This window comes from Lemur catta, chromosome 6 (assembly GCF_020740605.2).
Source record: "Lemur catta isolate mLemCat1 chromosome 6, mLemCat1.pri, whole genome shotgun sequence".
NCBI classification, from domain to species: Eukaryota; Metazoa; Chordata; class Mammalia; order Primates; family Lemuridae; genus Lemur; species Lemur catta.
This window is the reverse complement of record NC_059133.1, coordinates 43,256,733-43,283,720: the sequence shown is the minus strand read 5'-3', so window position 1 is coordinate 43,283,720 and position 26,988 is coordinate 43,256,733. Positions and strand designations below refer to the sequence as shown.

The 26,988-nt window shown below is 41.2% G+C and overlaps 2 long non-coding RNA genes across 2 annotated transcripts in view; both read right to left on the bottom strand.

Annotated features, from left to right (window-relative positions):
• LOC123639523 overlaps positions 1 to 20,859 on the bottom strand; it is a 40,282-nt gene extending 19,423 nt beyond the window's left edge. The window contains exons 1-5 of the long non-coding RNA XR_006735752.1: positions 20,671 to 20,859; positions 18,490 to 18,570; positions 11,816 to 11,909; positions 8,976 to 9,219; positions 7,499 to 7,609 (exon numbers count right to left, since the gene is read on the bottom strand). This is a non-coding gene — a long non-coding RNA (uncharacterized LOC123639523). The remainder of the gene's footprint in view (positions 1 to 7,498; positions 7,610 to 8,975; positions 9,220 to 11,815; positions 11,910 to 18,489; positions 18,571 to 20,670) is intronic.
• A 111-nt stretch (positions 20,860 to 20,970) lies between these two features.
• The window catches only part of LOC123640656, a 64,132-nt gene continuing 58,114 nt past the window's right edge, over positions 20,971 to 26,988 (bottom strand). The window contains exons 4-5 of the long non-coding RNA XR_006736012.1: positions 25,825 to 26,000; positions 20,971 to 21,460 (exon numbers count right to left, since the gene is read on the bottom strand). This is a non-coding gene — a long non-coding RNA (uncharacterized LOC123640656). The remainder of the gene's footprint in view (positions 21,461 to 25,824; positions 26,001 to 26,988) is intronic.

Below are 26,988 nucleotides of genomic sequence, written 5' to 3'. Positions count from 1 at the left end.
AAGTTACATCTTATATCGTGCCAGAGCTTAACAGCTCACTCAAGAATGCCGAATATCAACCTCACGCTGAAAAACACTTCGGTGAAATCTTTACTTGGCAAAGCTAAAGGTGTTTTGGCTTCCATTTCTTCAAGGGCATGTGTCATTGATTTTTGTGTGTGATTCTAAAGAGCCAGTTGAGCTCTGAAGAAGCATCTAAGGATTTAGAATCATTTTTGATCAGCGGTTGTTTAAAGCTCATAGAAGCGCAGCTTCAGAGACTTCCAATTTACCCATGGTGTTAAGCATGCAACTCCATCTCTTTTTGGTTGGATTCTGTGAATGGGAAAGTGGTTGTCAGTTCTTAAGACACATAATTGGAGAAGGGATGGGTGCCAAAGATCGCAGTCTCAATCCTTCAATTTCTTTATGGCTCCACAGAAATATAAAATGAGATCATATTTTAAAAACATTCTGATCATACATCTTCGCCAGAGCTGAGTTCTCAAGCCATTTTTAGCTGCACCAGTCTGACCTACTGTTTAAATGCGAAAATAACTGGGAAGAGAACTAAACTCAGGGCCAGGAGACTTAGTCTAGTCCTGGCTCAATAACTTGTCAGTGTTGTGGTCTCAAATAATTGACTTAACACCTATGGGTTTCATTTTCCCAATAGAAATATTGGCTTCATAATAGTCCTGACCATCACTAAGGGTTTTTGTGAACACTAAACAAGATATTTATGTGAAACCTCTTTGTAAAGTGGAAGATGCTGTATGAATACAGGAATCATTAAGAATGGTCTCTAGGAAGACATTATTTTGAATGAGTAATCAGAAATTCTCTTCATTTAATGAGTTTCAGTCCATTATGCCTAGGGTAAGTTAATTACAATTCTATCTACCATCTTCTTTACCTGGAAAACACGTTGCCTGGCATATAATAGATGATCAATTAATATTTATTTATTTTTTTGTTTTTGCCAAGTGCAGAATAATGTTTTATTGATGCATTTAAATTTAGTTTGATTTTATTAATTTAGGTTCAATTAACATTTATTAAGTGAAAGGTGGGTAAATAGAAACATTTTCCTTGTAAAATTATAACATGGAAAGTACCATGCAATATGGAGTGTGGCAAGATGGCACACTGAAACAGACTTGAATTCCTCTCTCACTGTGATATTTTTTTATTGCTACTATTTGGAATAATAGGATAATTATTGTATTATTATTATTTGGAATAATAGGTTATTATCCTCTTTCCCAAGCACATTTAAAACACCTCTAAATGACTTCCCATAGAAACTAGAAAATCAAATGGCCTATTGTCTTTCTGTTAGAGGATTCCAGAATGCTGATAGCTACAGTTTATTATTCATTATTTATATTTATACTGCTGCATTTAATTCTGTTCAGCACAACTGCATAAGTATTTAAATTAATTGCAGATTAGTTGTAAGGCATGTAATGAATGTTTCATATTATCTCCAAACATTGAATGCATTATGTCCGTAATTAGGCTGCTGCAGTATTTCCCCTGATGTGAGTTGTAAGCTCTCAGGCCAGACATCCTATTCCATTACTAAAAAACCTTTCCTTTTAAGTGTGGACATTCTTTCCAGGATGGGGAAGCTGCGGCCTTGGGGCCACATGTGGCCTTCTAGATCCTTGAATGTAGCCTTTTGACTGAATCGAAATTTTACAGAACAAATCCCTGGATTTGTTTTATGAAGTTTGGATTCGGTTGAGGGGCCACATTCAGGAATCTGGAGGCCCCCACGTGGCCTTGAGGCCTCTAGAATTATCTGGAATTACCTACAGAGAAGCTACTCAAGATTATGTTAAAAAGAAAAAGGCTCTTAGTCACTTCCTGGAGGTATTTAAAAAGTCCAACCAACCAAACAAACAAAAAAACCCCCCACAATCCAATGTAAATGGTCCTTCACATATTCAGCCCCTGAGCTCTGTAACAGTTTGTTCATTTTTACTTACTTAACAAACATTTGTGGAGAACTTTCTATGAGCCACTGTATATGGTGCTGGGTACAAAAGAAGCGTGGCGTCCTTCCTGGCCTTTCTGAGACATCGAGGACTAGCCAGACCGCCATGCCGTCAGCCATCACACAACAGCCTGTAACCGTGGCAATGACTGTGCTGTGAGAGTACAGGGAAGAGGTGATAAATGCTGCCTCTCAGGTAAGTGAGAAAGAGGATGGAAGGCAGGAAAGGGGAGGCTTTAAGCAGAAAGAGACATCTGGGCTGTCTAGGTCAAAAAGGATGATAAGGGTTTTGGGGTTTTTGTTAAACTGAGAAAAGGATAAAGGTATAAGTTACATATGAATCAGTTTTTTTGTGAGAAAGAATTTGATTTTAAGTTCACCAGGAATTGCAAAGTGAGTAATTCCCACCCCCGCCCACCTTAGCCAGCTCCGCTGCGAGCTGACCTTCTTACAGGAGAAGTATTCTTGTTTCGGAAAGACACCAGTTCCTTTCCTCAGCTCCAAGAGCCAGCAGCCATCTGTCCCAGGAGAGTCAAGGAAACTGTGGGAAAAGCAAAACAGTTGGGTGGGGCCCGGGATGACTCAGTGAGCTGGCAGTGAGCCTGTGGGTGGGGAGGCTGAGCCTCAGGACAGTGACTGATTCATCAACAGGTACTGCTCTCTCTTTGTGCTGCCGTAGAGAAAACATTTGTGTATTGAGCAAGGGCCACAAGTCTTTTGGTCACCCTGCCCATTTTCAAATATAAAAGGTTTTCCTATCGCTTCTTGGCCTTTTGGCTAAGATCAAGTGTAGTAAAAGGTTTTCCTTTCAAAAGAAAGTTTCTCATTTTTAAGTCTCAGGTGCTCGTGGTGGGAAGGGCTAGGAGAAAAGTCCTCTCAACATTCCTTCCCCCTTTCTTGGTAGCGGCATCCTGATTTTTCTTTCAGTGAACTATCACACTCTAGCTCTCAATCTCTATGAATCAAGTGAGGCTGATAGCTTCCCCTCACTCTGCAGAACGCATGGCTGAGCCATGCCGTTGGCAACGGTGATTGGTTTAGGGGTAAGCATATGACCCAAGTTAGGCCAATCAGAACCAGCCCTGGGAGTCTGACTGAAACTATAAGCCAAGAGGGGCTCTCTGTGGGAATTATTAAGCTGGTAGGAATAAGCCTGGGGCTTCTGGGGACCCGCTTACCACCATGGTGAACTACCTGCCAGAGAATGAAGCCAACGTGAAGTAAAGCAGAGCTGAGATGTGAGAAGGACAGGTTTCTAAGCCAGATATGTCCCCATGGGCAATTAGGTGGACTAATGCATTTCTATTTTGCTTTAGCTAGATTGAATTTGGATTTTACCACATAGCCAAAATAATTCTGATGACTATTAGCCCTTATCGAGACTCTTTAAACACTTTCCACACAGGATGCCCAATTGAGCAATTCCAGATCCTGATACCTTGTTTATGAGGGTGTTGGTTATTATTCAGGGTTTGGGCGGTGGCACATGGAGCTGCACTTGCCCGGAAGGCCAGGCTGTTTACCTCGTCCTCCTTTCCCTAATAGCTTCTAAATCCTAAGTGAAAATCAAAGACAAAACTAATGTCCTATTTGTATGGTGCTTTCCATTTTACAATTTTACAATTATTTCTCTCTTTTGATTTTTTTTTTTGCAAGGAACAAAAACTCAAAGTAATTAATGAACAGTAGCCTTATTATATAAGAATATAGAAGAGTTACACACCAAATGTGGGAGGTATAACCAAACGTTATGGGAAACAGATAGTCACCATAGCTGAATCCCATCTCTCTTTCTCCTTAGGGCAGTGGTCCCCAACCATTTTGGCACCAGGGACAGGTTTCACGGAAGACAATTTTTCCACAGAACAGGGGTGGGGATGGTTTTGGGATGATACAAGCGCATTATATTTATTGTGCAGTCAAACCTCTCTGCTAATGATAATCTGTATTTGTGGCCACTCCCCAGGTCTAGCATCACCACCTCAGCTCCACCTCAGATCATCAGACATCAGATTCTCATAAGAAGCAGGCAACCTAGATCCCGCACATGTGCAGTTTACAGTAGGGTTCGCACTCCTATGAGAATCTAATGCCGCTGCAGATCTGACACTAGCTTATGTGGTGATGCGAACAATGGGGAGTGGCCGTAAATACAGATGAAGCTTCACTCACTTGCCTGCTGCTCGCCTCCTGCTGTGCAGCCTGGTTCCTACACAGGCCACAGACAGGGACCGGTCCTCAGCCTGGGGGTTGGAGACCACAGCTTTAGGGGACCACATGGCATCTTGCCTGCTTCTCTTTGCAAGGCTGCTTCATTCTTCTTTCTTCAGACAAACTTTTCTTGCATGCATTATGGCTACCTCAAAACTCCATCTTGGATCCAGCTTGGTTCGCCAGGGCTAAATGACTCAGTCTTTCAAATTTTAAATTCACGGGAAAGAGAATCTGACTAGTTTAGCCTAGCTCAGCTACCCATCTGGGGTTTAATCAGCTGTTGCTGGGTGAAAGGGTCATGCAGTCTGTCGGGCTGCCCCGTTCAGGCTGTGGTGGTGGATAGGTCCTCTAAGTAGGGAGTAGGGGAGGGAAGAAAATTATAAGCACCTTCAGTACAGTCTCTTTATCTCATTTGAGCTTCATATTTCTGAGAGGCAGAAATTATTGCCTACATTTCACAAAGACTTAGGGTAAGTGGCTTGTGTGAGGCTGTGCAGCTAGGAGGTGACAATTGTAAGGTCTTAAACCCAAGACTTTTCACTGCACATCTCAAGTGATTTCCTCAGCGCTATTCCGTCTGCTGTGGAATGATATAGTCTCACCTTCTTGAGCTTCACAAATAGATCTAGTCTTGGCTTTCAAGGATTTGTTCTAATAGCACTAACTGATTATTTTAAAGAAAACATTAGTGGTGATCCAGAAAGAGAATGTCAGGGAAGAAAATCTGAACTGCAGATCTTGGATGATGCACTTGCTATCCGTTAATGAAGATGCCAGCAAGAGTGAAAATTCTGTGAGGAAAAGGTCAAAGGAAGACGCAGTTGGAGAATGGTGATCCTGTGCCCGGGGCAGCTGTGTGGCTCCCTGGCCCCTGCAGAGGTTTCGGCAGTAGTTAGGACGGCTGCAACTTCGAGTCCTAATTGAGGTTTGAGTACTAAATGCTGCCAACGGAATGTTGGTTCTTGTTATAAAGTGTCCTGTTTGGGTCTTCTGTAAGTATGGACAGCTGAATGCCAGATTTATAGCTCATGCTCCCACAAATGTAGGCTTTTCTATTCTATCCTTTTTCTCCCACATTACACCAGACTTAGGGTGGGGAGAGGAAAGCAAAAATTCATTAATACAATCACAGAATTGTAAAGTTCAAGTTGCAAAATTTGTCTCTGTTGTGACCTGCTCTGTAGGACTCATCCTCCCCTCTCAGCCCACAGCTCTCAAATCCTACCTAAAGTAATTCTGAGCGTCCCTGAGAGTCTGTCACTGATTGTGATGTGACAGTTGCCTTCTTCTCTTTCTCTCTTCTGTGGCTCCTTAGGAAGTTATCTTTGGTCACCACCACTGCCACACTTGGTGGCTCACTCATTGACACTTACCAAAAATGTCACAGATAGCTGCCCAGCGTCCTCCTGTTACTGGCCATCAGTGTCCACGACTTGGCGGCCTCTGCCAAGCCTGTGCTGAGGGCTCCACCTGCCACCACCTGCACGTGAGGTGTCAGTGCCACATCCTCCACGGGGCCTGTGTGTTAAGGCAGCTCTCTGTGGGCAGCCTCCTCTTCCTAGGATTCAGCCTTGATTGAATTCATGCTGCTTGGATCGGGGGATGGTCTGAAAGTTGGACTCTACCATATTATAAATATCTCCTTCCCAGAAGCTGTTTTTGTCCTGGAGCCAAGTCATGGACCTTTTTTGCCTCCCCTAGGATGATCCCTTTGATCTTTCATGTAAAAAGACCCTGGAAACTCACCCCATGGCCAGATATGCTTGAATCCTAGGCGAATATAGATTTTAGAACAAAATATGAACAAGTACATGTGAATGTATGGGCACCTTCTGACAAATTTTCCAATGTTATCAAATAGTTCTTTACATAATCATACCTCTGAGGGAGAGTAAAAGCTACTCCTATTAGACCTTTTGGAAAAGCAGATGTATCCTGGGACACACATAGCTCTACCTGAGCTCCCAGGTTTCTGGGCTTTGCGGATATTGGTGATCCAGGCAAGTCTATATCTTACACCCAGACAGCTGGTGCTCAGCAGCTAATTCTCAAAAAGAGAGTGCTATACCCTTCTAACATGCTTGCTTCTTTTCTCTTTCGTAGCAAGAGCCAAACCAACCAACCAACCAAACAAACAAACAAAAAACTTAAAATACCAGTACTCCTGAGGAACACACAAACCCAACTGGAATATTTTCCAGTTGCACCATCTCCAACTGGAAGATTTTTCTCTCCCCTGACCCACGTCTTCTCAGTACAGATCTCTGACCTTTGAAATTTCAGAACAATGCACAATTATTTAGGTCTGTGTGCTAATAATTCATTAATAAGTTTTAGTTTTGCACTCATGTCTCAGTCATAGACTTTCTGGAACAGACTGTTTCTTAAACCAAATTTAGGACATCTATTTAGGACACTTTGGAAATGCAAAGAATTTTTTTTTTGTAAATAGTGATTTACAAATGGAATCATTCCATTTCTGTTATGACACTTCGACAGGTTACAAAAATATATGTGTTCGCGTGATTAATTTTTGATCAGGGGAATGGGAAGTGGAGAAAATGATAATTATGGTGAAAAAAAGGGAACAATAGTGTGTGTGTGTGTGTGTGTGTGTGTGTGTTTGTGTGTCTATGCACATAAAATGAAGTTAGGCTAGCCAAAAGTGAAGGAGTTCTTACATTCTATCTATCCACCTCCTGGTGCCTTAATAGGCTCTTAATTACGTTAAAGACCTATTGGTAGTTAGGAAGCTGCTGGTGTTCAACTCAGTTTAACAGGTATTTGTGAAGCACCTATTATGTGTCCTTCATACATAATAGGGATCTAATAAAAGACAAATTTATGATAAGGAACCCTCCCACTCCGAGTTGCCTCCTTTAGCTGTTGTTCCCAGGAATGATTAAAATTCACTTACTTTCAGTCTCAAATTTAACAACCTCTCCCAAGGCCGAAACAGTTTTGTACATGTAGATTTGCATTTTATTGGTTCTCCTCCCTCAAGAATGACAAGGGATTTTATAAGGCAAGGCCTTTCTCAAGCCGTCCTTCCCCGAGCAAAGGGAACTGCTCTCCAGGAATAACTCACTCAGTCACATGGCTGGCATCTGTTCCCCCACACCTGGGGAGCTCATTAGGACCCAGGGAAGGAGGATTATGGAAACCGCCGAGAGGGGCCGAGTTCTTTAAATTTGGCCATGTTACATTTCCTTGGCAGAATATGAAAGGAAACAGGGTCCAAAATTACATTTGCTGAGTTTCTTAGAACAGGGCCTCTCACACGTTAATGCGCATACAACTCACCTACGGATCTTGTTGAAATGCAGACTCTATGTCAGTAGATCCGTGCTGGGACCTGAGAATTTGCCTTTCGAACAAACTCCTGGATGATGAGGATCCTGGCCCACGGGCCCACTGTGGAGGAGCAAGACTTTAGAGTTTGCCAAGCATTTCCCATGTCATCCCATTCAACCCTCACAAGTCATCTGAATCCAAGTCCTGTGTTTTTTCTCCCACACAACTGTGGCCTCCTCTACATCCATCTTGGACCATGACGTTTCTCAGGGAAATGCTACACAGCAGGGCTTTTGTTTTCAGAGAGCTTGTTCGTAAGTGTACCACTGGATTTATTCCTGTTCCTTGTATCTTGTTACATCTGTTCCTTTCTGTTGCTTGTTACATGTTTAGAGCGGTGATTTTTTTCAGCCAACATGTTTGCTAACCCTCTCCACTTTATACCATCTGCAAGGAGGTATAAAATTTCTGGTTTCTCTTATTTGAATTGTAAATACAAGCTTTTCAGTGATGTTTGGAGGCTCAAATATTGGTGGATACATAGAGGACCAATCTTAGAACAAGTAATACCGGGAGTATATATAGAATTAGAGTAAGAGATTAAGCATCTTCTTGTTGATAGCGACAGTAAACAAATGTGAATAATTATTATAGTATAAGCTAGAAGTTGACAAAAACATGGTGAGAAAACACATGGACTTTGGGGTTTTGAACCCTGGTTCTGCCTCTTACCAGATGTGTGACTTTGGGCCAGTTACTTAACCTCTTTGTGCTTTGATTTCCTTATATGTTAAAAAGAGATAATATGGGTTTTGTGAGGAGTGCAAAATACATATATATAATATGAGTTTTATGACAATTAATAGATTTAATTAATTCACAACAGTGCCCAGCACATATTAATTGTTCAATAAATATTAGTGACTAGCATTATTACCAATCATATATTCCAACCTCCTTATTTAAAAATATATAGCTACTGAGGCCCAAAAAGCTTAAATGCTTTCAACATTCATTAACAAACAATTATGGAGCTTTCACTATGTAACAGATATTTGCTAGTCTGTGGTTAGACTGATGTTATAGGCTGGGAAATGGTAGAGCTGATAACTGAACGCAGACCCTCTGATTTCTATTCCATCCTATGAGTGTTGTCGTCACACTCACTGCCACTCCAGGTCTGTAATAGTTCTTGGATCTTTCTGACAGTTCCATGGGCAGTGTTCCATTTGACTCTATTGACTCTTAGTGGCCACCAAATTTTATCTTCTCCCATTTGTCCCAGGAGAAGCCTGGGAGTGTGGAATGAAAGAGAAGGCACCTAAAGCTGAGCCAGAGGTGCTGTAGGACCAGTTAAAGAGGCGCCTGGGTACGCCATGCAGGGCAGGAGGGCTCTTAAAGCCTCAAGTGCCTGGTGTGGCTGGCCCCAGGTTTGAGTTTCCAGCCCCACACAGAGCTTGTTGGTTTTAAAATCAGCATGGTTTACCTGGCTGAAGTTAGTGCTGCCCGCATTTCTGTCCCCAAGGATGGTGAGGAATTTGATTGCCCTGGGCCCAGCGGGTGGGGCACACTCAGCTGCTGGCTCTCCTGCTGTGTTATGCAGTTCTCTATTTCAACTAGATGTAGAAGCCATTGTTTTCAGAGAAGGCTCTGGCTCTGAGCTTTGGTACTTTAGTTTGGAGCAACCTCTTCTTGTTCTTCAAGTTTCAGGTAAGGCATCTGGTGTGTAACTAAGGGATAAGCACACAGAGAAATAAAAATCTTTCATTACTTACGTGAAGCCAAGTATGTGCAGATAAACAATAAAGAAGCACAAATGAATTTGAGAGAGGAATTGTATAAACTCTCAAGGGGCTATTCTCTATCTTTAAAAACCAAGAGTTGTTTAACATTTTCACTACTTTGTATTTTCATCTTCATTTAGAACACAAAGTTATGGTCATCGGTGGTAATTTAAGGAGTATATTCCCTTAAAAACTAAGCTTCTTATTGCAAATGTTTGTCTCTTACTGCAAATTATTTCAATGTTATTACACAAATTCCTCCTTAAACAATACCATCCACAATACCTCCTGTGTGTGAAGCCTGTGTGTGCAGAAAACCCAGAAATGTTGAGAATAAACCTTCATACTCTCCATAACCCAGAGGAATTCACTGCCCCAGATACAACGTTTTTGGATTACATGGGATAAAGGGCTCCAAGTTGCAAGGTGTGCAAGGTGGAAGATACTAGGGTTCCTTGCCTTTAGACAGGAAATAAGAAATTAATAATACTGACTTCCCAATGTATTGATTTATGGAGCTAGACAAAGTTCAATAAAAAAATGTTGTTTTATCAGAGCAATACATGTACATGGTTTCCAAAGTTGAATAGGACTAGTAAGCTTATCACTGAAACTACAGTTCTCTCATGCACACCCTTCCACTCTCCAGAGACAATTATTTTCTATTGTTGTAGCTCTTTATTCTTGTACTGGATCTATTTTTATAAATAATATCCACATGCTGCTATCATTCATCAATTTTAGACATTAAAGTAGAGGAGGACTTTAGCTTTCCTACCTCCCACCCCATTCTCCAATATGTTTATATCAAAATTTTGTAACAATTTGAATTTTGTGTTTTTGTTATTCTGACTGTATCAATATGATTCATAGTGTAGCCTAGAATTATGATTATATTTTTTATAAGTGTCTGTTATTATTGTTGTTTTCTGGGCTCTGTTTCCTGCATCTTTTGGGACTTTTTCCATCAGGCACAACTACTTATTTCTTTAGGCTAATGACCAGAATTTGTCAGGCACCGTGGTCAATGGGCATCTCCACTACCCGCACCTCCTCTGGAATCATATTCATCTACATCGATTTCCTCTGGCTTCTGCTCAGCCTCATTGAGCAGCAAAATGTGAGGGCCTCACCATAGCCCAAGATTCATAAGTAGGATTTAGAGACGGAAAGAAGAGAGAACATACATACAGGCAAGATGCAAGCTTGAGCATGGGATTATCTAGAGTTTTCTGAGATCTTCAGACGCTGTGTGCTATTGAATCTTACCATAGTGTGGATGTGGACACCAAGTCAGGTGGTAGCTTTAGCATCATCGTTGGGGTTTTCTGTTTTCTTCATAAATATGCCATACACATTTGTACAAACTAAAAAATTTATTTCATTCAGAAACATACTATTTGACCCACAAAACTTGCAGCCATGAGGCTGCCTTTTGGCTGTGTCCTCCTTCTCCTCATTTTCTTGTCACTATTTGAGTAAAGTCAAGCACCTGTCCGCAGTTGCAGTCCAGCCTCTATCACAGATCCTCAGAAGAACTGAGCACAAAGGGAATCAAAGCATATGCAAACACACAGGTACACACGGAAGTACCAAGCACAAAGGCAGTCAAAGCATGTACACACACACACACACACACACACACACACACACACACACACATTGGTCTTCTCTGGACTTTTATTTAACCATCCCTGATTCTATCAAGGCCTTGACTATACACACCAGAACACATTTTAAACTTTGAGATGGGGATGTATAAGAAGATATCGCTTGATAAATGTTATTTGCCAAACTTTATTTTTAACTCCTATGAGGAGGAGAACCACTCCAGAATCTATCTTCTGTTTCCTTGTGGCTAGAGAAATAGAAAAGGTAACAAAGGATAGAAGAATTGGCAGGGAAGGGATGAGAAGCTTGAAGAAGACCACCCCTGTTTCATTTTCACTATCAAACCCTGGATATAGAAAAAAACATCATCTACCATATTCAATGTGAGTTACTCCAGATCATAAGTGAAGAACATTAATAGAAAAATGCTGGTACGTAATTTTAATAAAAACCGAACATTTCCCTGTTTCAGTTTTCCTGTTTTATGCTCCTACTAAGGATGGGAATAACATGCAAAAGATTTTCAGAGTTGTTAGGCTTCTCATGGCCAATGGAGACTCCTAGGTTTCTTCCTGCTTTCTTACTGATATTAATATTAATATTTAGTCCTATAGAGCATGAATTAGGATTTTCTTTCTGCAACTTTTCATCTTAAAAGGCATGATTTTCAAGCAGAAAAAATAAAGCAGAAGTGCATTCAAATCTTATCTAAATGAAAGAAGAAATGTTTGACTCATCATTTGAAGATAGAATTTGTGATCCATAAGCCAAATTGGAATTGTCTACAGAGGATCCAAAGATCAAATAATTGTCAGTGAGTGTTTATCATTGTTCTTAGGAGAAGATGATAGTAAGCTGGCCTTTATAAGCATTGGGTAACTCTCGGCAGAAGTATCTATACACCTGGAGATGGCTATCTCCACATACCAACCTGATGCACGGAGCTTGCTCTCACTCCCCTTGCTGTGAATCCGTATTTGCCAAGAAAACTTCACATTGTAATCTGGCTTTCCATACAGAGTTTCCTATAGGGAGAAAGCATTTGATCAACTGACATGAACATATGGGTCGGCCTGGCAGCTTTTGTTCTCACTGCAAATGACCTGGCTTTGGTTTGTGCATCACTTACTTGAGAGGTGGGTTTGCATGAGCCTGACCAACAGAGAGATAGCATGTCCTGGTACACTAACAAAATCAAATTAATTAGTCTTCAAATCTGAGGTAATTGAACTAACTTATTCCCCTTTCTCCTTGCAGGACTGTTCCTGGCATTTGCAAAGCCCAGGGCAAAAGGACAAATGGACGGCTCAGACTTGTGTCTTACTCCCCTTCTCTTTCCATCGATGGCTTGAACCTTCACAACAAGGGCTATGTGGGCATGCATGAAGGCCCCCAGCCACCAAGTCCAAGGTATGTCCCAGTCCCTGCCTGCCCAACAGCCACCCTTGGCCATCTGTCAGCTCTCAGGATGCACATATGGCAATGGCTGCTCTTGGGAAGGCACATCCAAGGAGGACCAAGTGGGACCTGGCACTTGCTACAGGCCATTTGCTGAAGATGGTCTGAGGGTGAGGAGTTGACCTCAGGGTGAACAGATCTCCATGGTTTTATGGACTTCTCACCCTGTGGAGAGGGATTTGGCCACAGCAGAGCCAGAGTGAGGCCCAGAGCAAGGGACTTAGTTGCCCAGTTCTAATAGTGACACTGCCCATGGGATCATCCTTTCCCCACTCCAAGGACATGCAGGAGTGACCACCTTGCCTTTTGGGATGACCTATCTCAGCTATCTAAAACTGCAATAATTTCTAACAAAATTCATTTTACCAAACTATGGTCTAAGGGGGATCTGACTGAAGCCTGTAGACCATAAGTAAAGTAGTTTCTTGTTTGAAATAACTCTCCAGAGAACTGAAAGTTCCTTTGGGGCCTTTTAGTGACATTTATATAGGTTCCTCAGATTGCAGTTGAGGGTCACAGCCTCATTTGCCTTAATTACAGGGTCAAAGACAGAAAAGACTTTACTTAGCTGTTAATGGAAGTCCTTAATCTGAATGAACCTGAACCCTTTGACCTAGGAAAATCAGCATATAGTGTCAGCAAATGACATTCAAATAGTTTTAAAATAATCTAATCTTCCAGAGCTCTGTGCTTGGCTGATGGAGACAAGAATTTGAAAGGAACAAAGTGGAATTTAGTTACTTATGAATGTGCTTTGGGGCAAAATGGTTGCAAGAGCAATCACATTTTGTTTCAAGAGATTTCACTGCGCAAACACTCCATCCGGCCTTGCTTGTAGAACAAAGCCACAGAACTGCATTAACTGTGGAGCAGAAAAAGATTTTAATCTACTCAGCCAGCTGGTCTAGCATTTAGGTTACACAGGGGGAGGAGGAAGAGAAAAACGTAAAACATAACGTGACACAGAACAATTTCGTGTGATTCCCTGATTGCAAATGCCTTAAAGTTAAATGGATGGGAAATCAATATTTGCAAAGTTCTGGGTGAGATGAAAGGTTGGCCTTTTCTGATAATATTGAAATGACTAAAGAGGTGTGGGCAGGGGAAGAACTGGCCTCCTTGGCTGTTCAATTTTATTTTATATCAATCATTCATTCAGCAAATATTTAAATACCTGCTAAATGCAAGATATTGTTTATTAAGAGACTATGTCTATGAATTATTTTCCTTTACTTCTTTTCTTATCTTTTCTTCTACACCTAGTCTTCAACTCCATCACCAGGGAGGTAGTATAACATCATGGTAACAACACAAGCTGTGTAACCTTGGGGAAGTTATTTTACATTTCTGAGTTTTGGTTTCTTCATCTGTAAAACAGGGATTATAATAGTGCCTACCACACACTAGTGGCTTGGCATACACTAATTTCCCAATACATGTTAAGTGTGAATAATATTATGAAAAAGATAATAATAATTTTCTTCACAGGCAGATGAAGATAATTTAGAGGCCATCTTTAGGAAAAAGTAGCATTAGCCCGAAATAAATGTAGGATAATGTTTGTACCTTCCAATATTTTGTATTTCTTGAGCATGAAGAAATCATCAACATTTATTGAACATGTACTATGCAAAGATATAAGCAAAACTTTTTGCATATGTGATACTTATTGCGACTGGGGTTGGGGAGAAGCTTTTTCCTCTACCATTGTGTTTAGTGACTGAGGCCCTGCAAAATAAACTGACAAAATACAAATTAACAGGAGAAAAAGCATTATTTCATATGCATATGGGAAGTCCTCACAGAAATGAGGCGAAATTCCCCAAGAGGCAGTCAGGCTTGGAGGCTTATATATCATTTTAACAAAAAAAGATAAATTGTGGAGATGTGACAAGGAGGTGGCTAAGGAGTTTGCACTTCGATGAGCAGTACATTTGGGGAAGGTAAATGTGTGGGGGAAATTAATGGAAGAGAAGGGTTTTATTAATAGTAAGTTTTGTCATGCAGATTCCTCTGTCTCTGAACTGGCAGGAGTCCAGAGTTATCTGGCTATTGAGTCATTCTGCCCTTCCAGGTATGAGAGAGGGGAAGCGGGGCACACCATCATGAAGGGAAATTTATTCCCCACTTTTAGACAAATAGGGGGAGTGTAGAGAGCTTTTTTCTTTGTCTACTATTTCTTAATTGCCTTATACTTAAAATAATCTTTTGCCAAAGTGGCAGATTTTGAGGTGACATATCCCAATATCCTCCATATTATTTAATAACCCTCCCAAAATACCCTATAAATTGGATACTATTTATAGTATCCAAATATTTCATATTTGGATAAACTGAGGCTCAGAGTGGTAAGGCACTTGCTATGTTTATACAACCGTAGTGGAGCTGGGACTCAAATCCGGGCCTCTTGAGTCCAGAGCCAGATTCTCAGCCATCACCCTCCCTGAAACTCTTCAAGAACAAAATGGTAGCCGAGATCCTGAAATAGCCAGGATTACAAATAAATTCCAGTTCTAACTGATACACTAAAGGGAATACCAGTTTGTTCAGGAATGGGTCCTGGATTCGTTTGGTCGCCATTTAAAAAAATTAGTCATATAGTGCCAGATGACAGGCTCTTATTACAGTAAGGAGAAAGGCATGCTCTGAAATTCTAAATTAAGCTTCTGAAGTTGCTCTTAACTGTGGTTCCACAGTGACCAGTTAGTCTTTCCTCCTTTGTTTATTCCCACCAGAGGTCAGGGACTGTGTCTTCAGCACTTGGCAGAGTCCTCATGCATTTATGTGACTCCCTATTTGTGGAATAAATAAATTTTGGTAGATTGGTTGCTCCTCTCTGTAGATGAAACAAAAGCTACTACACAACTGAAGAAAAACAATTAGGGCCAAGAAAAACCTTAAGGTTGACTAATTTGGTTTTATTAAGTAAGCAGTGTATTAAAAATAAGCAAGTAGGCCGGGCGTGGTGGCTCACGTCTGTAATCCTAGCACTCTGGGAGGCTGAGGCGGGTGGATCACTCGAGGTCAGGAGTTCGAGACCAGCCTGAGCAAGAGCGAGACCCCGTCTCTACTAAAAATAGAAAGAAATTATCTGGCCAACAAAAGCTATATATATAGAAAAAATTAGCCGGGCATGATGGCGCATGTCTGTAGTCCCAGCTACTCGGGAGGCTGAGGCAGTAGGATCGCTTAAGCCCAGGAGTTTGAGGTTGCTGTGAGCTAGGCTGACACCACGGCACTCACTCTAGCCCGGGCAACAGAGCGAGACTCTGTCTCAAAAAAAAATAAGCAAGTAGAAACTACAGAATCCTACCTTGCAGAGGTTTTGTTTTATTTTATTTTTTTGCCTCATCAAATCTAAATTCTCAAGCAACTGGCTCTATTGTTTCACCTGCAGATTTAGCACAAGTCCAGATTACTTTATTTGCCTTGTTAATACAGCCGCTCCGGAGTTCACTGACGGATCCCTGGTTTCCCATTGAATGGCTCTAAATGTGTTTTCTCTTGGCAGAGGGGTTTCTGAAATCATTTGGAGTTGATGTACCATGTGTAGCTTGTTGCCTGGTTAAAAAGTTCAGTTCCCACTAACCCATATACCCATACAGGCCATAGTAGTTTGAGATTGGGGCAAGTATGGAGGTAAATTCAGACTACAGAATATAGATATTTTAATATTGAGGTACAGAAACATACATGCAATTGCTTTATGACTTCTACACAAAAACTCCTTCTCTCAAGATTCAGTGTCAGCTCCTTTGCCTAGGAGGAAGTCTGGTGCAATGCTTGAAAATGTTCTGAGGACCCTCTGCCCAGCCCCTGGCCTGCTGCAGCCATCTTGCTGCCAGGAGGAAAGGAGTGGCCGGAAGGAGGAGCCAACATGGCCAAAAGCAGGGCTAAGAGAGAATTTGAAACCAGGTCCGGAAGATGCAGTCAGAGAGCCCTGATCAAGGTCACCTCAAGTCACACCTACCCTCCTAGATTTTTTCAGCCATATAAGCCAAAATATTTCCATTTTGCCTTAACCATTTTGGATGTGTTTTTTTTTTCTGTCATTCATGTTTTATTCTCCATATATTAAAAATTTACCCAATCTCCAAGTCTAGTTCAAACGTACCTCTCTGTGAAGCCTTACTTATTCCCTAAAGCTTTCCTTATTCTCTCCCAGAAAAATGACGTCTGCCTCTCTCCCTCCCTCCCTCAGGCCCCATGTACCACTCAGTTGGGACCTCACTTAAGGCCCTTGTCAATTATGCCTTGGGCTCTAAATGCCTGGGAACCCTGGAGCCAGACTGCCTAAGGTGCAGTCCTGGCTACTACACCTGCTAGCCATGTCATATGTTTCCTAATAGAATATAAAGAGCTCAAGACAAAGATCTCGGCTTGAGCCATTTTCCTGTTGTGCCACTCATCCTGGTATCCAGTTGTCCCATCCTCTATGAACACAGCCTGTTTTTAGACCTACTTGTAGATTCCTACATTGGCCCCCTGCCCTCCGCTCCTTCAGAGGACTGATAAGCCCTTGGCCTCCCTCCTGTGCTCAGACCAGGTCTTTGCCTGGCCCTGCAGATACGTTGGAATCCTAGACTTCTTGGATCTTCTCCAATCTGTGGATGCCTGATCAGGGTTATGAAATAAATATACAGCCTCAGTGGCTGACTCCATCTCCTTTCTGGATTCTGGAACTGGCTGGTGCTTGAAGACAGATTAAGGTTGTTCCAGTGGTTTATCCTGAATCTTGCAAATGACTCATTTTGTAGAACGACATAAAATAACTCCTATTCCCTAGCTACTAAAAATGTCTCTTCCAAACCTGTTACTACCCTGCCTTTTCTTTGCTGAGAGGTGGTCCAAAGGGTTAACTGTTGACAAAAATTTTTCATTTAAATAAACAAATTCTGAGGAGTTTATGGAAAGAATATTGTATCCAGATGTTCATTTAAGATGTTATCCTTGAGCAAGTGGGAAAATAAACCAATGTAATTTAATAGAGTCAAGATGCATAAGCAGAAAATAGAAAGGATTAAAGGTTTTAGACAATGGCCTGGGTTATGATTCCATTTTTGCCTCTTCGTAAATATGTAGCCATGGGAAAATCACATAATTTCTCAGTGTTCCCTTCTGCAAAATGGGATTAACAATAATCTACTCTACCTCTATTACACTGAGCTGTGATGATGACCAACTGGCTGGTGTATAGTTGCTTTGCTACATAGATAAGGTATTATTATTGTTATTATTATCGAGTGATGGTGTGTGAAATCTTTCTTAGTGAGACTTTTATACAACATGTGGTTAAGATTAAAACACAATGTTGTTGAGAAATCCAAGTTTAATTCTTTATGAATTGGCCACATTTATTTTGTGGGTTAAAGTAAGGTCTGAATTTCTAGTCTGTTCATGCTACTTTCATGTTTAGAGCTGACAACTATAATTAGATTAGGTAACAATAATGTAATGTAAATACATAAATATAATAGTTACAGCAGACGAACGAAATAGAGCATAAAAGCAAGTAGAAAAGCAAGTGGGAGTACTGAACTGGAGGAATCCCAGTTTGGGTGTTGGGTTAAAGGTTCTTTAGGCTTGTTGTATATTGAGCTTGAGCTCACCCCATTCTAATCAGCATTGGGCTTCCCTGCTTTAACATTATATAGCTTTTACTCAGACTCCTTCTCACCATGGTGTGAACTTAGATTCTTAGTTGCTATCAAATTTGTCTTCCTAAAGTATCCCTCGGCAAGATTAATTTAGCTGGGGTTCACCTGTGGATAGCATGTTGACATTCACACTGACATCGTCAAAGCAATCTGTGTAAAACTGATGGTGTTGGAACACGAACCAAGGCAGTGGCACCAAACTTTACTAGTAGTCATTAATTATATTCTTCACCACCAAATAACTCCCAAACTTAGCTCCCTAAACACCTCCGTGTAAGGCAAGACCTCATATGGGGTGGCCATGTAGTATCTTTGGTAGGCTGGACCTCTTAAGTACTGAGTGCAGGCAAAGACTCCCTACCCACAGGCATGGCAGGAAAGCTGAGAGCCTCTGGATTTAGGTTGGGATGATATGAAACTCAGGGGGAACTAGGACAAACTAGAGATTAGAGACCCTTTTCCTGGTTCTGGGTCCTAAGAATTCTCTTACTTTCTGGTCTTATCCTGGGAGCAGGTGCAGGCATCAGTGAGGACTAAAAAGAAACTTCCCACCAGCCGGGTGGAACAGGAGCTGAAAGAAAACATAAAGTTGATTTAAAGGAAATGAGGAAATGCAAAGGGAATAATTCTGGCACACTGAGGTTTGGGGATGGAGATGAATATCTGCTACTATACTAATGGGTATTGCATTTGTATTCTCTCTGTTTAGAGGACTGCTTATTTTATGGAAGACGTGTCATTGAAGTGTATGTCTGTGTGGCATTTGTTTCATTGCAAAGCCAAACTGAAGTCTGTTATGCTCTGCTAAGCCATAATGACTTTCAGGGTAGACGTGTTTTTAAGGCAATTAATAACACCACCAAAAAAGCAGGATCGGAATTTGGAAAACCTTTAGTACATCCTTTGGAGAACGGACAAATATAAGCAGAAAGGAATCTAATAGGGAAAGAAGCAATTTACTAAAAGGGGAAAAGTAATTGAGTTAGAGAAGATACATCCACTTAGTCACTGGAAAAAGGACAAATCAACAATTCTAGTCACTTCTTGTTCTCATTTTCTCCATTTAACACTCCTCTTATTTTAAATCTACCCCGATCAGAACTTTCCTTTTACTACAGGAATACAGCACATCCTATTTAATTCACCTCATTTATTTTATTCATTTGGCAAATATCTATTGAGTACTTCCTAGGTGGCAGCCATCCCATATACAAAGAAAACAGCAGATGATCTTTAATGTAACAGAGACAATATTAGCGTAGTACCAAACGCTGTTTCCTCTTCTTTTTAGGCACACAGCTAGATAGAAACAGGCTAAGAGAAGGTTAAGTTGCCCAGGGTCACACAGCCAGTAAAGTTGCAGGGCAGGATTCAACTTATGACAGAACAAAGTTCAAATGTAGATGGTTAAGCTCAAAAGCAGACCATCAGCTGACATTGCCTATATAAATCCTGTGTCGATCTGTATTGTAGTAAGGACTTCACTAGAAAGTAAAGTTGATGAGGGCTGGTAACCTCCCCTGTAATTATGTTGGGTCCTACGATGGAGTCTGGGCCAGTAGAATGTGGGTAGAGATGGTGTGTGTAATTTCCAGTCCTGACATATAAACACCTCTCTCACAGTCCTGCATGGGCTCTCTTTTTCCTCATCTGCCAGCCAATTGCTGATGAACCAGTGCAAGACTCCAAGGCCCTCAGGGATGAGGAATTCTCAGGATAGAAGAGCCTGAATCCCTGAATGATTGTGTGGAATAAATCACCCCAGACTGACACTCCCATTGGACTATGACATGTGTGCAAAAACCAAACCAAAACTAAACAAAAACAAACAACAGCAAAAAAAATCCCAACCCTTTATTGGGTTAAGCCACTGAGAGTTGAGACTTGTTGTTTCAGCAGTTAGACTACCATGACTAATATATGTGTCTTAAAAGAAAAAAAAGTTCACAGTCTGTTAGGGGAGAAAGGAATGTAAAAATATCACACCCCATGACAGTTATAATAGTTACTCCTCTCACAGACATCATGGTATTTGTGACCTCTCTTTATTACCATATTCATAGGACCATAGCCCTAAAAGGGAGCTGACAGATCTAACAGGAGTAGAACACAAACGTTCCAGGCGCCAGGCTTCCCACTGCCAAGCGGAAGCAACCTGAGAAGCAGCCAAACGGAGACAATAGGGGGTTCTAGGAAGTGGGCCCAACTAGAAAGCAGCACATTTATACCAAAAGCAACCAACTGATTCTTTTGAAAACTTTATTGGCTAAACAATAAATGTCTATGGGCCAACTCTGTCCATGCAAATGGCGGTTCTCCTGTGGGAGATTTGTCCTCGGTGTGCCTTAAGAGGCCCGTTCCAGTGCTAATGGGCAAGAAGTCCTTGAGGATAGAATACTTTCTTCTCCATCTTCCCTTAGGAATATTATTTATTTGAAGGCAAACTTCCCAGTCCAACATTCTACTGTTTCTGCATCTCAGTGCCTTGGTCCTTTGAGACCTGAAAGTTTTGATCTCCAAGAATACAAATTAATAATCTAATACATAATTATTGACAGGACCAGCTACATAATTGGTGGAGCCCTTTGCAAAATGAAAATATGTGGCCTCCATACAAAAAGCAGGGGGAAAAGTGCTGTTTGGGTACTAAAATAGAAAACTTTTACCATACCTCACGCGTCCTGCCCAGGCCAGGGACGAGAAAATCCTCCAAGGCACCGCAACTTCCGCACCAAGATGCACCCCGCAGCTGGATGGGGCAGGGGTGAGAGGCTTGCACCTGGGGAGCTGCCCACTGGAGGCGCTGTGGCGCTGCCGACCCAGGGTTGGCCAGCCGCTGCCACGCCCCTCCCCAAGACGCCACCCGACTCCCGCACCCAGCCGCAACCCTTCCCTCTTCCACGCCCAGACTCTGGCCAGAGTCAGCGTCCCGCCCCCTGTCCACGTGACCTGGTTGCCATCCAGGTCACGAGGGGTGGGGAGTGAAGTGGCAGGGGAGGGGGGAACCCACGTGAGCGGAGGCTCCGAGTGCCAAGCTGTGCTCCACTGCTCCATCAGACTTCATCTACTAAACACAACTTCAAAGGTAGCATTATTAAGAATCTCAAGACAGCGACTGCAGAGCATTAAATCTAAGTGTGTAACCTTTGAGTGGGGGTCCTGTGTGAAGCCCGCCCTGGTGATGGAGCATCTACTACCTTCTAAGCACTGGGATGCAATTATGAACAAAATAGACCAAGCCCTTACCCTCATGGAATTTGCACGCTGATGAAGTACTTATTGAAATGCAGATAAGCATGAGAGGCTTCATACTACAATAAACTCTTTAATTAGAGCGAAGGGTTAGCAAGTAGTCACCTTTGAGCCTACCATAAAGATTTGAACTTGGAACCCTCCTCTTCCACTTATACCAGCAGTGTTGTGACATTGGGCAAGTTCCTTAACACACTCCATTTCCTCATCTGTAAAATGAGAATTATAATAATACCCATTGCTATAGGCAAAGAGCCTGGATGGGCACATGCTCATGTTTACTATTGTTACTTCTTAGCAGTAGTATTGGTATTACTCATATCCATTAGCTGTAGCTTACAATGATCAAAAATAAAATGCATGGAATTAAGGAAATGGGGGAGAGTACTCAGGTGAAAAAGTACCTTCCTTCGTGCATTACAGCTAACTGATCCAAATTTAGCGTATTTTTGCTTATTTAATGCCAGCTGAATTAGATTGTCTCTTTTTTCTTCACTGAATTGACTAAATAATTTGGTGCTGTGTGAAAAAAATCTGATAGTACAACATCCTTTTATTATTGTTAAAAAAAACCAGCCTTTAAAGTTAAGTGAAGCACAGTTTATTTCTGATTTCTAGAGGCAAGAAAATGATCACGTGTAATGGACTCTCACTAAACCACGAGTCATGAGATTCAGTATTTATGTTCATTTTCACCACTGATCTATTGAGTGCATTCTCTTTAACCTCTGGAGAATCGTAGTGGTAACACTTGTCACATTTCCTGCTTGAAGTATTTTGAGGATTAGGTCAAATTCCTAAAATACTAGCAATTTAATGAAAGGTACTTGCTCAAAGATTAGAAAAAGCAATGCAGAAGCTCTGTTTCCCGATTTAAAAAGGAATCCAGGAATTGTTTGAAATACCGTTGGATTTCTGCACATCTTGATTGCAACCTTCCAAAGAGGCATTCATAAGTCTGGAATTTCCCAGGATGTTTTGCCAGGAATTAGTGTTGAATTACCAGAAAATCAATATGACACGTAGTACACATTTATCTAGATAGTAATTCAACACAAACACACATGTACACACACACACACACACACACACACACGCTCATACACACCCTTCATTGTTTCTGGAGCTCCAATTTAGGAGAAAAGAGAGTGTCTTAATCAGAGATAGAAAGGATTCATTTTATAAATTGTTCTAAATAATTGTCCCCAGCTGAGTTTTTATACCCACACTGAAAAATAGAGTGTATTTTCTTTCAGATTTATTTTATTTTAGATTTATTTCTATAACTTGTCATGCAATTCCTTCAAGTCTTGCCTAGTATATATCTCATTAATATGAACTACATCCAATCTCAACCATCTCCATTTTTCCCCCTCCATTTTCTTTTCTCCTGTTCCCTGTGTGTGTGTGTGTGTGTGTGTGTCCTCAGCAATTTCCTTTTAGCATTAGTCTTTGTTAGAGATTCCAACCCTTTTCTGAGAGCATGGGTGAAGTCTCCATAAATCTAGTCAGGAATCACTCCACACTGTGTCTGAGGATTTCTCTTTCTTGCCTGGGTCTGCATGTTTCCACACTTTTCAGAAGTCTTTTCTGTGCCTGGCTGAAAGCCCAAGATCTTTAAACTATCTTGTAATATAAATCCTTTCCATCTCTGGTTAGTATACTCCCTGAAAATCCATGTGCTAGTATTAGAAATTTGAAGATCTAGGGGAAGGGAGGAGACGGGGAACAGAGCCTGGGAAAAGTGGATAGAAAACTTTTGGCTCTTCATCTGGGCTGAGTTACTTAATCACTGTACCTTCAGCCAGATCCTCAAGAGACCCCAGGAGAATTCCTGGACTCTCTCAGGAAACAGATTACTCCATCTGAGTGAAATCTTCCTTGGGAAAAAAATTGCACAGAGAGAGAGGAAAAAAAATGTTTCAAGCTCCTATATGTCTATTTCAAATGATTTATCATCTCCCCAGAATACTTAAGCTTCTTTATTCCTTGGGTTTATTTTGTTTAAAATAACATTCCAGTGACTACCCATAATTCGGCAACCTAGATACTGCCCAATTTTGGATTAAATAGGTAGTATTGTCAGGCACTATAATGGAGTTTTCCCATTACTTCAAAGAAAAGTAAGGAAGGGACTCAGTATCTTTTCATGTAAATTACATCCCTTTTAAATGAGGCTTCTGAAACCCACTGCTAGTTGTCATAAAGGTTTGGAATAACCTGGATGCAGTCTGTTGTGTCAGTTTAAGACCAGTAATGATATTTATGGCTGCCCTCCACATTTGACAGAAATATCTGTAAGGTGTGTGTGTGTGTGTGTGTGTGTGTGTGTGTGGTGTGTACAGAGGAACACTTAGATGCCTTCTTCTCTCACTAACAGTTCTGTCCACGCTTGAAGGCCTTTATGGAGCTCTTCATTGCTAACTACTCCCAGTGGAGGAAAGTGGAAGAGATGGGGTGTGGGTGGGAGGAGGTATGAGTGTGAGGAGAGCAGAGGCTGTCGTATTTTGAGGGCTGCTGTGTGCCAGGAACTACCCTGGGCATAGAACATGGAGGGTGAAGTTGTGTTTGATGTGTATTTGGGCAAGTTATTTAACCCCTCTAAGCCCCAATTTCCATATCTGTAAAATAGGGATGCTCATATGATAATAGCTAACGCTTTTTGAGTACCTTTTGTGCCAGGCACTGCTCTAAGTGCTTATGTGCCCACATCAACCCTATGAGGTAAGTACTAGGGATAAAAGAGAGAATTCAAGTAAAGTGCTTAGCAAATAAGTGTTCAGTAACAGCTATTGTCATTGTAAATATATTTTATTATTATATAATACACCTTATCTATATCTTATTTAATTTTTTCAAAACCCCTATAAAATTAGGATCATCATCCCTATGTTTTACTCATGAGAAAACTAAAAAGGTTAAGTAACTTGCATGTATTTGCTTAGTTGCTAAGAGAGCAGGAGGATTCAAATTCAGGTCTTTGTAATTCCAAACTTATTCTCTTTTTACTATGTTGCCAGAAAAATGACCAATTCATTATATAGAAACATTGCCTTTTACCCTGTGGCTGCAGTAATGTCTATGACCTTGCTTTACCGATCTAAATTTGGTGCCCAACAGCTTCGTTGAGAAGAGGGGTTGGCATTCTGGGGCACATGTGCTTGAGATGGCATTTGAAAGTATTTCCACAGATGGGTTTAACTGTTGTTGTCATTATGTGCCCATCCCTAACTCCTTATCTGAAGGAGCTTCTGGGACCACCACCACCACCACCACCTTGACCTGACTAATCCTTGCTCATCTTCCAGGGCTTGGTTCAAACACCATGTCTTGTGTAGCTGTTCCCTAAATGCTGATGTTCTATTCTTTTAGTCATTTATTCAGCAAATATTTAAAGAGGGCCTAATATGTGTCAGGTACTATTCTAGAAGCTAGAGTACAGTATTGAACAAAGCAGACAAAACTCCCTGGCCCCATGGTGCTTTCATTCTTGCTTAGGTAAGTTTTCCCATGGCCTCCTGAAATTCTTGCTCACAACATTGCATGCTTGTGGTTATTTGTAAGAATTTGAATTAATATCATTCTTCCTCACTCATTTCTAAATACAAAGAAGGCACAGATCGTGTGAAATTTTCTCCATTAACATAGAGCTTTGCACTTAATAGACACTCAATAAATATTTGTTGAATAACTGACTAGCAGTGGGGCACATTCATTCATCTTTCTTCTAGGGAGCCCTAGCAATGAGCATTCTCTGTACCAACTCCCAGGACTTCCTCAGGTGCTGTGAACTCAGGCAGCCAGCCTTGGAGCTAGATGCAGAAGGTCCATAGTCTAAAAGGGAAGGGCTCCATATTGTGACCTGCCTCTTGTAAATGGTTTCTACCCCAGGGATGTGGAAACAGGAATCTTTGCATACCGCTAATGGGAGTATAGACTGGTACAGAGATTCTGGTAAGCAATCTTGCAGAATTTAGTCAAATTAAGTATGCATACAACCAGTGCTACAACAATGTAGCTCCTGGGTATATATCCCAGGGATATTCTCACACAGGTGCATAAGAGGACGGACCTATACAAGGATGTTATTATAATTGCAATATTACTTGTGGGTGTCTTCCATCACTGGGAAAGCAGATGAGTAGAATGTTGTGGGAGCACATGATCCGGTATTAAGTAGCAATTAGGAAAAATGGATCAGTTATACATACAATGATATGGAACCTAGCAACATATAGCCACACTAATGCTTAGTGGAATAAGTAGAAAACAGAAGGAGATGTTTAACATAACCATTATGTAAGTTAAAAATGCATGCACATAAAACATTACATGTTTTTCAAAAACATAGGCAAATAAAAAGATCCACACTAAACACATTAAAATGATTGTCTATGGTGCAAGGAGAATGAGGGTGGTTATGGGGATAAATGGAAATTAATTTAAATTAATTTATAAGTAAAGTAAGGGAGGGGCCTTGTATAGACCAATGATGTCACTAAACAGAAGGTTCAAAAGCAAACAAACAAAACATGTTTTCCAGAGCAAATACTCTGTTTGTGACACCACTTACCAGACTTTTCTGTCTGTTATGTCCACTCCCTGTTGCTACCTTTAGGCTGCATAGCTTGCACAGGTGCTGTGGAGTATCATAAATTTGTTTCTTCTTCTGTAATGGTCACCCTTGTTCTGTTTTTCCTGTGGCAGCTGCTTGAGAGCTCTGAGTTCCCAGTGTCTGCTCCTGTCCAGCTGAAAAGGGAATTTGTCAAAACAAGGAGCATCACTGTGGTTGGCACAGCTGGTTCTGCTCCAGGAAATCCCTGTGTATGATCTGTCTCTGCCTTGCTATGGATGCTGAAGCGTAGCCTGCTCAATAATTTAAATGTGGCATCTGGGGCAGGCCCTGGTCTCCCAGTCACATAGAAATGTTGACATGACTTCTGCTTTTAGTCTGGAGCTTGATGCTGCATTAGTATAGCTGTGGCCTTTGTATCTGGAGTTTCCTGAACCCAGGCAGGCATCATGCTCCTTGGTTCATCCACCCCTAGCACTGTGATTCCCCCTTATTGACACTGTTGTCATTTCATACCTCCCAAGTCACTGCTTCCAGATCTTTGGCTCTCCAGACAACAAGCTGCCACAAAGAATCAACATAACCATGACGTGGTGTTAGGTGCTTACTGTACTGCAACAGGCAACCACACTTCTCACGTGGGCGTTGATAGACACTGGACTCTCCAATGTAAAAGTCACTGGGTTACAATAGCTTAGGGAGCATCCAGATATATTTTAGGAACTGTAAAACACCAGAGAGCCAGAGTATAGTCTGGTAAAGGCAGAATGAGGGAAGTGTGGGGGCTGGATGGAATGGAGTATGCCATTGTACTAAACTATTCCAGCTTGGGACAGAGATTAAGCCTATTACCAAAGTGTCAGGAAGGCCATAGGACTCTAGACACACATTCCCAAAGGGACGCAAATTTTGATTTTTGATATTTTGATTTCCAATGTTATATCTAAAGGAGTATACAGCCAGGCCCAGAGATACTCTGATAGGGTTGCAAGAGGAAGAACTTTATCATACCATTTTAAATTTGTGGTCCATTATAGGACAACACAGTCTATAGTACACTGCAAATAAAAATTTCCCCATAAATCCTATTTGTTATATAGAATGTTTTTTGATGATAAAAGCATTAATTTGTTAAACATAAACAGTTATAATAGACTACAACCC